We start from the raw sequence: 12,119 nt of genomic DNA, 5'->3' as shown, positions 1-12,119 counted from the left end.
GATACGCTGGAACATCTGCAAGAAATGCAGAAACATGCAAGATCCACCTAAAATAATCTCCCAACATATTCTAAATGTAGAGTGAAACATCTTAAGAGTCACCTCTATCAGCCTCTTACATTCTTAATACCCTCCACTGGTAGGTAGTTGCTCCCTTAATCCTCTTTCAACTTAATCCGCTCTCAGCTCTGCAAACCAAACTCTCTCTGTCACAGCCAGCATGGACTTTGGTCTTCCTTCCCTTTTTTCCTGCCTTTATTCTTTATTCTTGCCCAAGAGTAGCTCTCAACACTGTACAACACAACTCCTCCTTCATTTTCCCAGCGCTGTCTCTTTCTACTCAATCTCCATTCAACATCACAAAAGCTCAGGAATTGAGGGGGCAAGACTGGGTTTTCTTTAGTGAGTGGGGCAGAAAAGCCGAGAACATTCACACCTTAACAATTTTTGTCCCTGTCCAGGGTGTTTTCGGTACCTCCAAGTTATCTTTTCTGTTCTCTATTCGTTCTCTTCTTTCTCTCCCAAAGATTCAGGGCTCTAATATTGCTCCTAGATGGTTGTTAGTTAAAAAAAAAAAAAAAAAAAAAAAAAAGAGGAATCTGACAAAGTTCTCTAGTTGAGAGCGTTCTAATAGAAGGGGGCTTGGTTAATGACCCTTTCCAAGACCTTGAGACTTTGTCAGATTGTAGCTTAATGTGAACAGCAGTGTGACCTGACTCCCAGGGCTGCTCAATCAGGCTCTCAAAATTGCCAGACAATTTTGGATGTTTTTCGAGTAAGAGACTTTTCCATCATCCTCGATAACTTTAATATCTTCCCCACTTTCTTCAAAACTCCCAAGCCCCTGAACTTTTCTGTATATCACCCCCGTCTCCCATTCCATCAAACTTTACTGCTTTTCTTTTTTTCACCCCACAATAGACTTGGCCTCATATGTTACTGAGAAAATAGAGTTCTCATTTCTGCCAACAAATTGCCAATCTTACCTGCTTCTACTCCATTTTCTTCATTCTCTTACAAAACTTTGTCTCTCCACATATGCTCTGAGTCCCTTCTGTGCCTCCTCACCTCCCACTCCTGCTTCAGCCATTTCTAATCCTGTCTCAGTCCTCCTCATTCCTGAGAATGGGCTTCCTGAGCCCTAACCGACCACTCCTGATTGCTGAACCCAGGGGAGAATTTTCAGTCCTCCCTTCTGGAACTCTCTGCAGTACCTGACCCACCCACCATCTCCTTCTTCTTGAGCCACTTTTTCTTTTGGCTTCTGGAAAATCATGTCCTCCAGGAGTCCTTCTGCTCTCTGGTCATTTATTTCCAGTCTCCTTAGCTAGTCTCCCATCTTTTATCCAGTCTTTAAACGAGTCCCTCAGGCTTGGTCTTGATTTCAAGGGCAAAAGGATGCAGAAACTAGAACGGAACTTCCCTCTCCATGTCATCCCCTTACCTGTGTTTTTAGTGTGCTGGCTTCGTTCTTTTCTAGTGAGGATAGACTTTCTCTACGTGACAAGGAACCTGGATGCCCACAACCTAGACAGCTAGCTTAACAGTCCTAACTAGAGAGTAAATAAGAATTTTCTCTCTTGAGATAAAGTCTTTAAAATCTCAAAGGAGATCCCTAGTGGGCCTGTCCTGGGCCATGTGCTTTCTCCTCAGACTGGTCCTGTGACCAGAGAAGTCCAGCTGTAGGAAACTAATACAGATTTTGGCACCAGCAAATAGGTGCTGCTGTAACAAACACCAAAAATTTCTAAGTGGCTTTAGAACAGAATGGCTTTAAACACAAGACAAGAAATCCCAATAGCCTCCGGAAGCTGGAAGAGGCGAGGCATAGATATTCCCCTTGAACCTCCAGAGGGATCATGGCCCTGTTGACATCTTGGTTCAGGCTTCTGGCCTCTGGAATAGTGAGACAGTAAATTTCTGTGTTTTAAGCCACTCAGTTGTTGGTAATTTGTTGCAGCAGCCACAGGAAACTACTCTGTAGGTGAATGGCACACCTGGATCACATGCCATCCAGAGGCCAGCAAGCCTGAGGTGTGGTGACAATTCATGACCAAAACCACGTGTGCAGGTGAAGAAAAGAAAGATTCTGGAAAGATAACCAAAAAAAAAAAAAAAAAAGAACAAAATAAAGCAAAACCATTTTCTACTCTCCCTGACGTATCTTTTGTATCTGAGAGAAGCAGTGCTTACCAGGGCTAGCAGTAAGGACCCTTGGCCATCTTTATCCTTATGTCACTTTCCCCTCGGCTGCATTAGATGCTGCCAGATGCTCCCCACTTCTTCAGTCTCTCTTGTCTTTGGTTTCCATGACCCCACACCCTCTGGGTTCCCCTCTGCTCCTCTTACCACTCCTTTCTTCTCAGTCTTTTCTGTATTTCATCCTCTGCTAACCATCCTGTCAATGCTGGGATCCCACAGGGGTCTGTCCCAGGCCTTCATTTTTCTTTCCATTCCATTCTATAGACTTTTTATGTAATGTCCATTTACTTCCCTGGGCTCAGTAAGCATCCATGGGCTCCCAAATTTAGTCTGTAAGCTCACACTTTGTTTTTGAACTCCAGCTCTGTATTTACAACTGCCTACTTTATATTTTCACCTGGATGTCTCATATTTATCAAACTTAGCATGTCCCCTTCCTACCCTCCTTCCCAATGACCCCACATCCAGCATTTCTTATCCTGGTAAATAGTACCTCTGTTCACTCAGTTGTTTATGCCAGCACCCTTGGAGTCATGTCTAACCCCATCTCTCTCCCCACAATCAACTTCAATCTGTTTCCAAGACCTAACTGTTCTACCTCTGAAGTAGATCGCAAGTGTGGTCACTTCTCTTTGTCTTCATCGCCAGATTTTAATCTAAGCCATAGCCCTCTCTCATCTGGGCTTCCGCAGTAGCCTCCTAACTATTTCCCTTGCATCTACCCTTGCTCCACCTCAGTTTGTATACACTAGCAAGAGTGAGCTGTTAACAATGCAAGAACAATCAAGTCACTCTCCTACTTTAAGCTCTTCAATGATTTTCAGTTGTATTTAAGATGAAATCCTATACAAAGTCTATAAAGGCCAGAAGGAGCTGTGTGGTGGATGCCATCATGTGCTGCCCAGAATCCCCTTCAGGAATGAAGGACTTACTCTCCCAACTGCTGGGAGTGCAGCCAGCCAGCTCTGAGCTGGCAGCTCCCTTGGGGACTGCCTCAACTGAATAGAGCTGCCTTTCTCAAGGAGATGGCCCTCCTTTCTGGGGTGACTTTCATCCACTAATTGAATGATGATGGGGGAGGTGGTACAGAAGCCCAGCCTTCTCACGTCAACTTGGTCAACTCCAACTTGGACAACTCTAAATGAACAACCCACAGGGTCAGCTGATACTCTGTTGCTACTGCTCCACAGTTCAACCTCTCCTTCTGTTTTGTCGTGCTTCCTTCCTCTTCCTTTCATGACTGCTGATCCCATAAGCACTCCCCAATAAAATTCCCATATACTAATCTCCATCTCAGAATCTGCTTCTTGGAAACCCAATCTGTGGCAATCTGTAAATTAAATGTTGAGATCAAGGGAAGTAACAATCCTACTGTACTCTTTGATGCTCAGATTATACCTAAAATCCTGTTGTACTCACAGTGTCATGTTCAGTCTTTGGGGTGACATTTTAAGAAGGAAATTCGCAAACTGGAGCATGATCAAGGAAGATGACTAGGATATCGAAGGACTGAAAATCATGTCACAGGACAAAGCGCTAAGAAATGAAGCTAGTTAGACTGGAATAGTATTAACTCAGTAGGAACATGATCATTATCTTTAGATTTTTTGAAGGCTTCCACATGGAAGAAAATTTCACTCTGTGTTGCTCTAAGTATTAGGATTAGTAGCAATGGGTAAAAATTCCTGGGACATAAGTGTAGGCTCAATTTAAAGAAGAAGTTCCTAGTAGCAACATAATGGCATCCTTGTGAAACACAGTTCACTTTTACTAGACTCACGTGACCGCATCCTGAGAATGCAGTAGCAGAGATTCCTAGACATGGAGAAAGTGTTGACCAGATGACTAAGTTCTCTGTGACAATATTCTACGAATTCCTGCTCTAGGACAGGATTTTACAAAGAACCTGGGGAGGCTGAACACTGTAATCTGACAAACGGATGCCATGGCCAAGGAATTTTGGGAAAAAGTTAAACAACATTAGGCAAGTTGTTTTTACTGCAGGATTTCTTAGAGTTTTAATATGTCAAAAATGCACTGTAGGTGTCCGTAGAGGTCACCCAGAACTCAGTATTGCTCAGAACTTTTTGACCATTGCCTGGTCAGAAGAACAGATGTAGGGTTCTGTGGAATCTACTTTGAGAAACTGCTTTAGAACATTATGTTCTTCCGAGTTGTTAGTGAGGAGAGAGTAATTTTTAACTCAGAATTATGAAAATATAGATTATTGGATACTAATAATTAGGGTTCTTAATCCTAATCCTGGCTAGAAAGTTATCAATTTCTCTCTGCTTTAGAGTGAAGGTATATTTCTTTGCACTTGTACCTGCTAACTCCATCCTTGGCAATATTAGGAGAGATAACAGATGAAGGGGGAGTGAAAATTGGTGGAAGAAATATCAACAATCTAAGATACGTGGATGATACTATATTGCTGGCAGAGAGCAGCAATGACTTGAAACAACTTCTGATGAAAGTGAGAGAAGAAAGTGCCAAAGCAGGACTCCATGTGAACACCGAGAAGACAAAAATCATGGCAACAGAAGAACCACACAACTTTAACGTAGACAATGAGGACAATGAAATTGTTAAAGATTCTGTTCACCTTGGTTCAGTCATCAATTTAAATGGGGACTGCAGCCAAGAAATCAAGAGCAGACTGAGACTTGGGAGGGCAGCAATGGGAGAATTAGGAAAGATCAGGAATTATAAGGAGGGGTCATTAGAGACCAAGGCCAAGATTATCCACACCCTCGTATTCCCAATTATGTGTACGGGTGAGAAAGCTGGATGGTGAAGAAGGCAGACAGGGAAATAATTGATTCATTTGAAATATGGTGCTGGTGGCGAGCTCTACAGATACCCTGGACTGCCAGAAAGACGAACAAGTGTGTCCTTGAGCAAACTAAGCCTGAACTATCGCTGGAAGCAAAAATGATAAAACTGAGGCTGGTCTACTTCGGGCACATCATGAGAAGGCAGGATTCTTTGGAAAAGACGATAATGCTGGGAAAAGTAGAAGGCAGCAGGAAAAGAAGAAGACTAAATCTGAGAGGGACAGACTCCATGAAGGAGGCCATGGGCCTGAGTCTATAGGAGCCGAGTAGGGCTGTTGAGGACAGGACATTGTGAACACGACTCATTCATAGGGTCGGTAGGAGATGGAGCCAATTGAGGGCACCTAACAGCAACAATGGACAAAAGCTAGAGCATCATCATTTTTGTTTGTATTCTTTAATAGGTGCCACATTGACCCTTTTTCAAGTTTACTTGAAACCATTTACATTCTGAGGTATTCATAAGGTCCCTGGATAAAGAATCTCTCCAAATACATTTATATAGAGAATACACAATTGTGGGATTTACTTGACTATTGTAGTAAAAATTCAGATCTTCAGAGACAGAAAAACCCAGCAAATTTTACCAATCTTACATTAACCAGGCTCATTTCTGTCTTGTTGTGCTACATAGATGCTATAGTCAGTTCCAATTATCCAGCTGCCTGATCAACACCCATAATTATATTCTCCACATTTGCTCCCCTTTATTTAGCAATGTACCAACTCTGGAAGAAAGAAAGTTCCAGTGCAGCCAGACTATTGCTTATGCCTGTCTTAATAATTCTGTGAACTCTTTTATAAAATGCCCATTGTAAAGGTCTGGTAATTGGCTTGCTCCTTTTTAGTGGAGTGTGAAGTGCTCAAAAAGTTCAGCCACAATGTGTCAGGTTGGCCCTGTGACAATGAAGGATGGGCAGCAGCCCTCACTGTTTCCAGACCACGGTGCTTTTGACTGATAGGTGAACAGTTGCCCTAACTTGTCACTTGAAATAAATGGAGGAAGCAGGAGGAGAAGATGTGGAAAATTATAGGAATAACTTATGTTTTTCAGAAATCTTTTCAGTTACTATCACCAACAAAATTTATGGAGTAACCACCACTTTAAAAGAAACTCTGGGCTGCAGAATTATTTTTAATAATTTTGTTTGCTGTGGACACATTTTCCAAGGACAAAAAAATTTAGCAGTTCGAAGTTGGTGGATAGCATATTAAAGAGAACTGGGCTATTTAAATTAACACCTCAATGTCCCTCTAAATTCTAAGGCGGCAAATCAAATGATGGCAAATTAAATATTTAATTAATTCATGGTAGAGTTAATAAATCATCTCTAAGATGAATGAAGCAGGACTATTGTGTAAGCAAATTGGTTTTATCCATTTTAGGGGCTGCTCATCTACTGAGGCTCCTTTTTGGTCAAGAATACCCACCCCCCTCCCAACACATACATGCTCATGCACAGACATTACGCTTACAACACTGCTACCAAACACCAGAGCTCATGTTCCTATGGCGACTAGAAACCATCTTATTATTTATTTTTTTTACAAAAAATCACTTTTAGAAGTCCACTGTGATGAAAAGGGATATCTGTTCACGCTTGTCCAAGCTAAGCTTCTACACCACATGTGATAATGTGTCCTTGCTATTGGCTAGGAGTATATTAGGTGTCAAGAATCACACAAGTTTTATAGTTTGATTAATTAACATTGCATCTTACATGAATCAAAGTCCTCAAACACAGGAGGTCACAATGACTCTTTCCTTAAATCACTGTGCCATCTACAGACTGTAGAAATGCTCTGACTGGGGTCAAAAACCCTGCTGACGCCATGGGAACCTTATGGGACTCTCTGGGGGGTCTTGCTCTTCTATGTACCTGAATGCCTTTCTTGTGGAACCTCCTAGGGTTTCATAAGAGAGACTGCACTTCCTCCCCAAAGCAGTAGAGGATCTTGGGGATACAGGAAGTCTGTCAGAAATGTTATTGAGTATATTCCTGTATTTAATGCAGTAACTATGGGGCTGGAGTAAGTAGCCCCTGACCCTGCTATTGACTGGCTTTGTGATTGGGCAGAGTTACTTAACTTCCTCATGTCTCGGTTTCTTCATCTGTAAAATGAGGGTTTGGGCGAGGTGACCTCTAAAGTCTGATTTGGCTTAAACCAAATCTGTGACATTATGTTTAATGGAATCAAGTAACTCGAACAAGGGAGACTTTACCTCTGTGGGTGTGATCAGAAAGGAGAGTGGAGAACAAATTATTCCACCCCTGCAAAACCAAAGTGACCTTCCCAAAATACAAATGTGTGTATATACATATGTAATATAATATATAACATACACATATGGAATTCGTTATTTTTGCTATTGAAAGGAAATGGAAACCAGTCAAATGAGATGAGACAAAGCTAAGAGATTCTGTTTTATGTTGAGGAACTTGTCCCTGGATGGATGTTTATTGTGGTCCTGCCTCCATGAGCCCACTCTCTAGTGGAGAATATGCATGATGAATTTGCAATAGGAAACCAGCAGGGCAGAAAGGGCTACATGGGGCCAGAGATTCCACTGGAGAGTCCCAGTAAGAACGTGAGAGTCACACTCATCCAGTCTGGGAGCAACGGGAAACGGGAAGAAAAGGTTACCCTACAGGTGGTGCGACACTATCGCTAACAGCTCTCAAAATGGCTTTAGTCGTTTTGAAATTCTTCTCTTCAAAAATACAGAGTCATTCCTCCTCCCCAGATGCCACAGCGCTTCCTGGCGTATTAAGAGTTATGGCTGTTTTCCTCCTGATCTCAGCCGTTACTGCCTCTGTTAATCAGCCTGTCTTCCCCCGTTGCCCTTGCCACATGGTGCTGGCAAGCAGAGGAGCAGTATCTCAGCTGCTGCTCCAGCATTTGCTTTATGGTGACAGAGGCCATATTTTCCCCACCAAAATTTAGGAAAACATGGTGTGACAAGTATAAATACACTCTCAAGGAGAGTAGGACAGAGTATTAGAAATTAAGGACGTCCTGGAATACCCCTGACGCACTAGATCAGTTGGGCAGCTTTGTTGGAGGTCAGAAGAGGACCAGTGCGTTTTCCAGTTAAATGATCGCCTTTCTTCACATTCACCGAGGTTCTTTAGACCGTCATGCCTTGAGTCTTTTCCTTGCCTTCCAAGTATAAGTTTCGGAATCAGGTCTGAAGCCGAAGGATTCCCAAGGCTTTCAATTCCCTTAACTTAATCGCCAATAGAAAGATCATACTTTCAAGACATACAGGATCATTTCCTCTCAGTTTTTTGTAATGCCCGCCACTCATGCTTTCCTTGCCTGACTCAACTGTTGAGTTCCTTTAGTACGGATGCCCTGTGAGGGTAGGAAATGTGGTTTATTTTATTTGCTGCTGCATTCACAGCATCTAGAACTATACTTGGTGCATAGAAGGTGCTCAATAAAGATTTGTAGGATGAATGAATGATATTATTTGATCAAAGACTGAACTATACCAAACTCTTTTCATAAATCTGTGGTAATATTAGGAATAAGGACATTTTGACAGGACAAGTCTGCGATAGGAAGAAAAAAGACAACTCTTAGACCTCTCCTATTTGGTTTCAATTTTGGATTTATCCCTCTTTATATAGCCGGCGGTATTCAGACGTATTTCTTCCTGAATGACAGATCTATCAGACGCTTCTCGTTATTTCTTTGGCCTAAACAGCAGTAGTACATATAAAGGGCAAGAGTCTTCGAGGTACAATGTCAGATGTAGCTGGCATGTGAAACCTGTTTCAATCCTGTCTTTAGCCATTGTTTCCTTGTTTGGGGCTTTTTATAAGAATGTCTGTACAATTCTATCCAACAAAAATAAAATTGTCACTTTTCCTTAAAGTCATTTCTGTCCTATTTTACTTTCCATTAAAAATTCAATTCACCTTCAAGTAATAATAACAGGGTTCCATTTATTTCGAAACTCAATGTTATTTCAGTAATGTTATTCTCAGAAAAGTCTTACTACTCCAGAGCAGCAATTTTATGTTTTTCTAAACGAAAAAAAGTGAAACTTCAATAAAACTTATTTATTTGGAATTTCTAATAATTTGAACAAGGATCTGGGCTAAAGTTTATTTTTATGACATCTTAGAAGAGTGGACTTGTTAAGCTACTTACTACGGCAAAAATTTAAATTATGCAGAAAAGTAGTTACTAAGCAACTTGGAAGGAAATTAATATAAATAAATATGCAAATAACACACTCTTTTCTATACATTAAAGCAACTTCCAAGGAACTCCACTAAGCAACATTATTTATCTAGTTTAAATCACTATAAAAATGCCTTACGTGCGTATAGTGCTTTCTTGTACAATTTACTAAACAACTGCCAGAAATAAATTTAGTTATCTCAGTAACCCTATCTGCTAATCACTATCCCCATTTTGCAGATAAGAAAACAGTAGCACAGAGGGGTTAACAGACTAGCTCTGGGACACATGACTAGTAAGTGGCAAAGCTGGGACTAAATTAAAAGCACGTCTTCAGATGCATGATCTAAAGTTCACTTCACTGCAACGCGGATGCCTGTAACAGTTTTAATATGTTCTGTAATTTAGGCTTTTCATTAATCCTGACAGGTCAATTACCCCAAATTAATGTGTTTTCCCCAAGTCAGTGGAGAGAGTCAAGAAGAGCTTTGGAAAAAGATAGGAAAGGTACAAGGGACACTTATCGTGACCATTAACCAGTGATGATAATAAACACTTCTCAAACCCAGAGGGAGTTTCAGAATGTTCTCCTCTATATCTTTATAATTAAACCTTAAGTTTAGAAGAAACCTCACATCAATCGCTTCCATCCTGAGGGAGAACCTGAGTGTCTTGCCTTGTGACCCGGAGGGAGAGAACAGTGAGCGTGCATGCGAATGCAGCTTTGTTTATTTGTTCTTGCCCTTAGCAGATGGAGGATTGCAATGGATTGGGAATTAGCACGACTTCATGTTTCTTCACAGCAACTCTAGAAAACACTAGAGCAATGCTTTCAAAGTCATACAGAAAATTATTTTCAACCTAAAATTCTATACTCAGCCATACTATCAGTCAAAGGAAAGGGTGGACTAAAGATATTTTCAGACATGCAAATTTTTACTCTCATACATTCTCGAGAGGCTACTGGAGGATGTGCTGAACCAAAAGGAGATAGTATATCAAGAGACAGATATACTGTACTACAGGAAACAAAGCACACAAACACAGAGGAGAGGCAAAAGGATACTGGTGAAGGGGGATCCCAGGCAGAGAGAGCAGCTAACCTAGATTGAAAAGTTTTAAATATTTGTGACCAAGGACGGGATAGGGTTCCTTATTCATGGCCACTCTTCTCAGGTTGACATAATGAAAATCAGTGGGTTAATGAGACCTACAATGACTAGACAATAAAATATATTTCTAATTTCAAAGTTTATGCTGAAGCATGGTGACTCTCTTGTAATCCCTGTTGACTGGAATAGAGAAGAAAACACAAATCACCTGAAGAACAAATGTGTGTGTGTGTGTCTGTTTAGGTAGAGTATTTCTGGAAGGATTCACAAGCCAGTAACTGGTTGCTTCTGGGCAAAGAAGCTGGTTGGCTATGGGGAGTGAGAAGGAGACTTTTCACTGTGCACTGTGTATCCTTTGGAGTTACTTATTATCTACAAAAAAATAATAGAAATACCCCTCCCCGCCTTCTAAACTCCTTAATTCAACAAACATGCAGATAAGTGCTCAATTTCATTGGTTGTGGGTGGATATGGGGCCACTGAAGAGATGATTCTCATTTCCCTGTGCATTTTCTTTCCCTCTAGTTAGCTCAGAGGCCATATGGAACACTAGCTCAAAGGTACGATTTCAATGTGTATTTCCAAATTTTTTCCTGAAACGTGGTTCCAAGCTATACAACCACCAGCAAAGGATGGAGTGAATCTATTTCCCTGTACCCTCAGACTTACCTTTTTATTTTTTTACATTATTACATTATTTTGAGATGAAATTATTGAGCAATACTCAGAAGTGTGCTGTTTTTGTTTAGAGTTTTAGTGTTAATTTATGTGGGCACAGACTGGATTTTTCACAACCTCGTGGCCCACTGGCATCTCTGCATGAAATCCTCACTCATGGCCAGGCTCCACATGCTCTTTCTGTATGCCTTAGGATTTTGTTGTTCCAGAACCAGTAGAATGCTAATTGTCCCCATGTAGTATTTGTAATGAAGAGCTGAATTTCTCTACATGACAGACAAAATCAACTTGGCCACCGAAGGCAGCCTCATAAGCATAGCATGAATTTCTTACTCATCGCCAGACTGCTTAAAACACTCAAGACTGCACAAAAATTTATACTAGTGCTTTTGCCAGCAGCAAAAGCCCAACAGTGTCTGAACAATGGTTCAGTCCCAGGAGCAGTCAAGGCGCCATTGTCAAAGCTCTCAGGGGTCAGTTCTGTGCTGGCTAGTGTCACCCGGTGGCACAGATTCTACTGCACTGTGGTGTAGTGGAGACAAGCAGGTTTTAGAATAACACCCATCTGTTTTGTACTTCAGCTCCACCTCTAACTAGTCACATAATCTTGGGGACTCCTTTCTCTGAATCTCAGTTTCCTGATCTCTAAAATGATCACTGTAATAACTATTTTATAGGGTCAGGGTGAAGATTAGGAGATATGAGACATACATGCAAAGTGCCTGACTTATGGTAAGCACTCACTTCACGTTTAAATAAAGTGAGTTAACCATATTAGCCAAATTAATATTTTTAAAGCACTTGCAACAGTGCCTGGTTCGTAGTAAACCTTCAATGAATGCCAGTAAAATTCTTATTTTTTTGATGTTGCAGTGGATAATTTCACTGAATTGAAAGTACTCCCTAATGAGTCACTCAAGTGACAGCTATACAGAAGTTCTTCTACCTGCCCAGACTGTGAGGAGGCCAAAAAATGCAGTGCCTTCCTCAGGCAATGTGGAGGAGATAAGATACAGGTATAAAATAAATTATTCCACAACCAGAAACATGTCTGAAGCAGTAAGGGAATAGGATGGATCATAAAGGCTACGGAGGC

The sequence above is a fragment of the Equus asinus genome, chromosome 24 (genome assembly GCF_041296235.1).
Source record: "Equus asinus isolate D_3611 breed Donkey chromosome 24, EquAss-T2T_v2, whole genome shotgun sequence".
Lineage (NCBI taxonomy): Eukaryota > Metazoa > Chordata > Mammalia > Perissodactyla > Equidae > Equus > Equus asinus.
Note: the sequence above shows the minus strand (reverse complement) of the source record.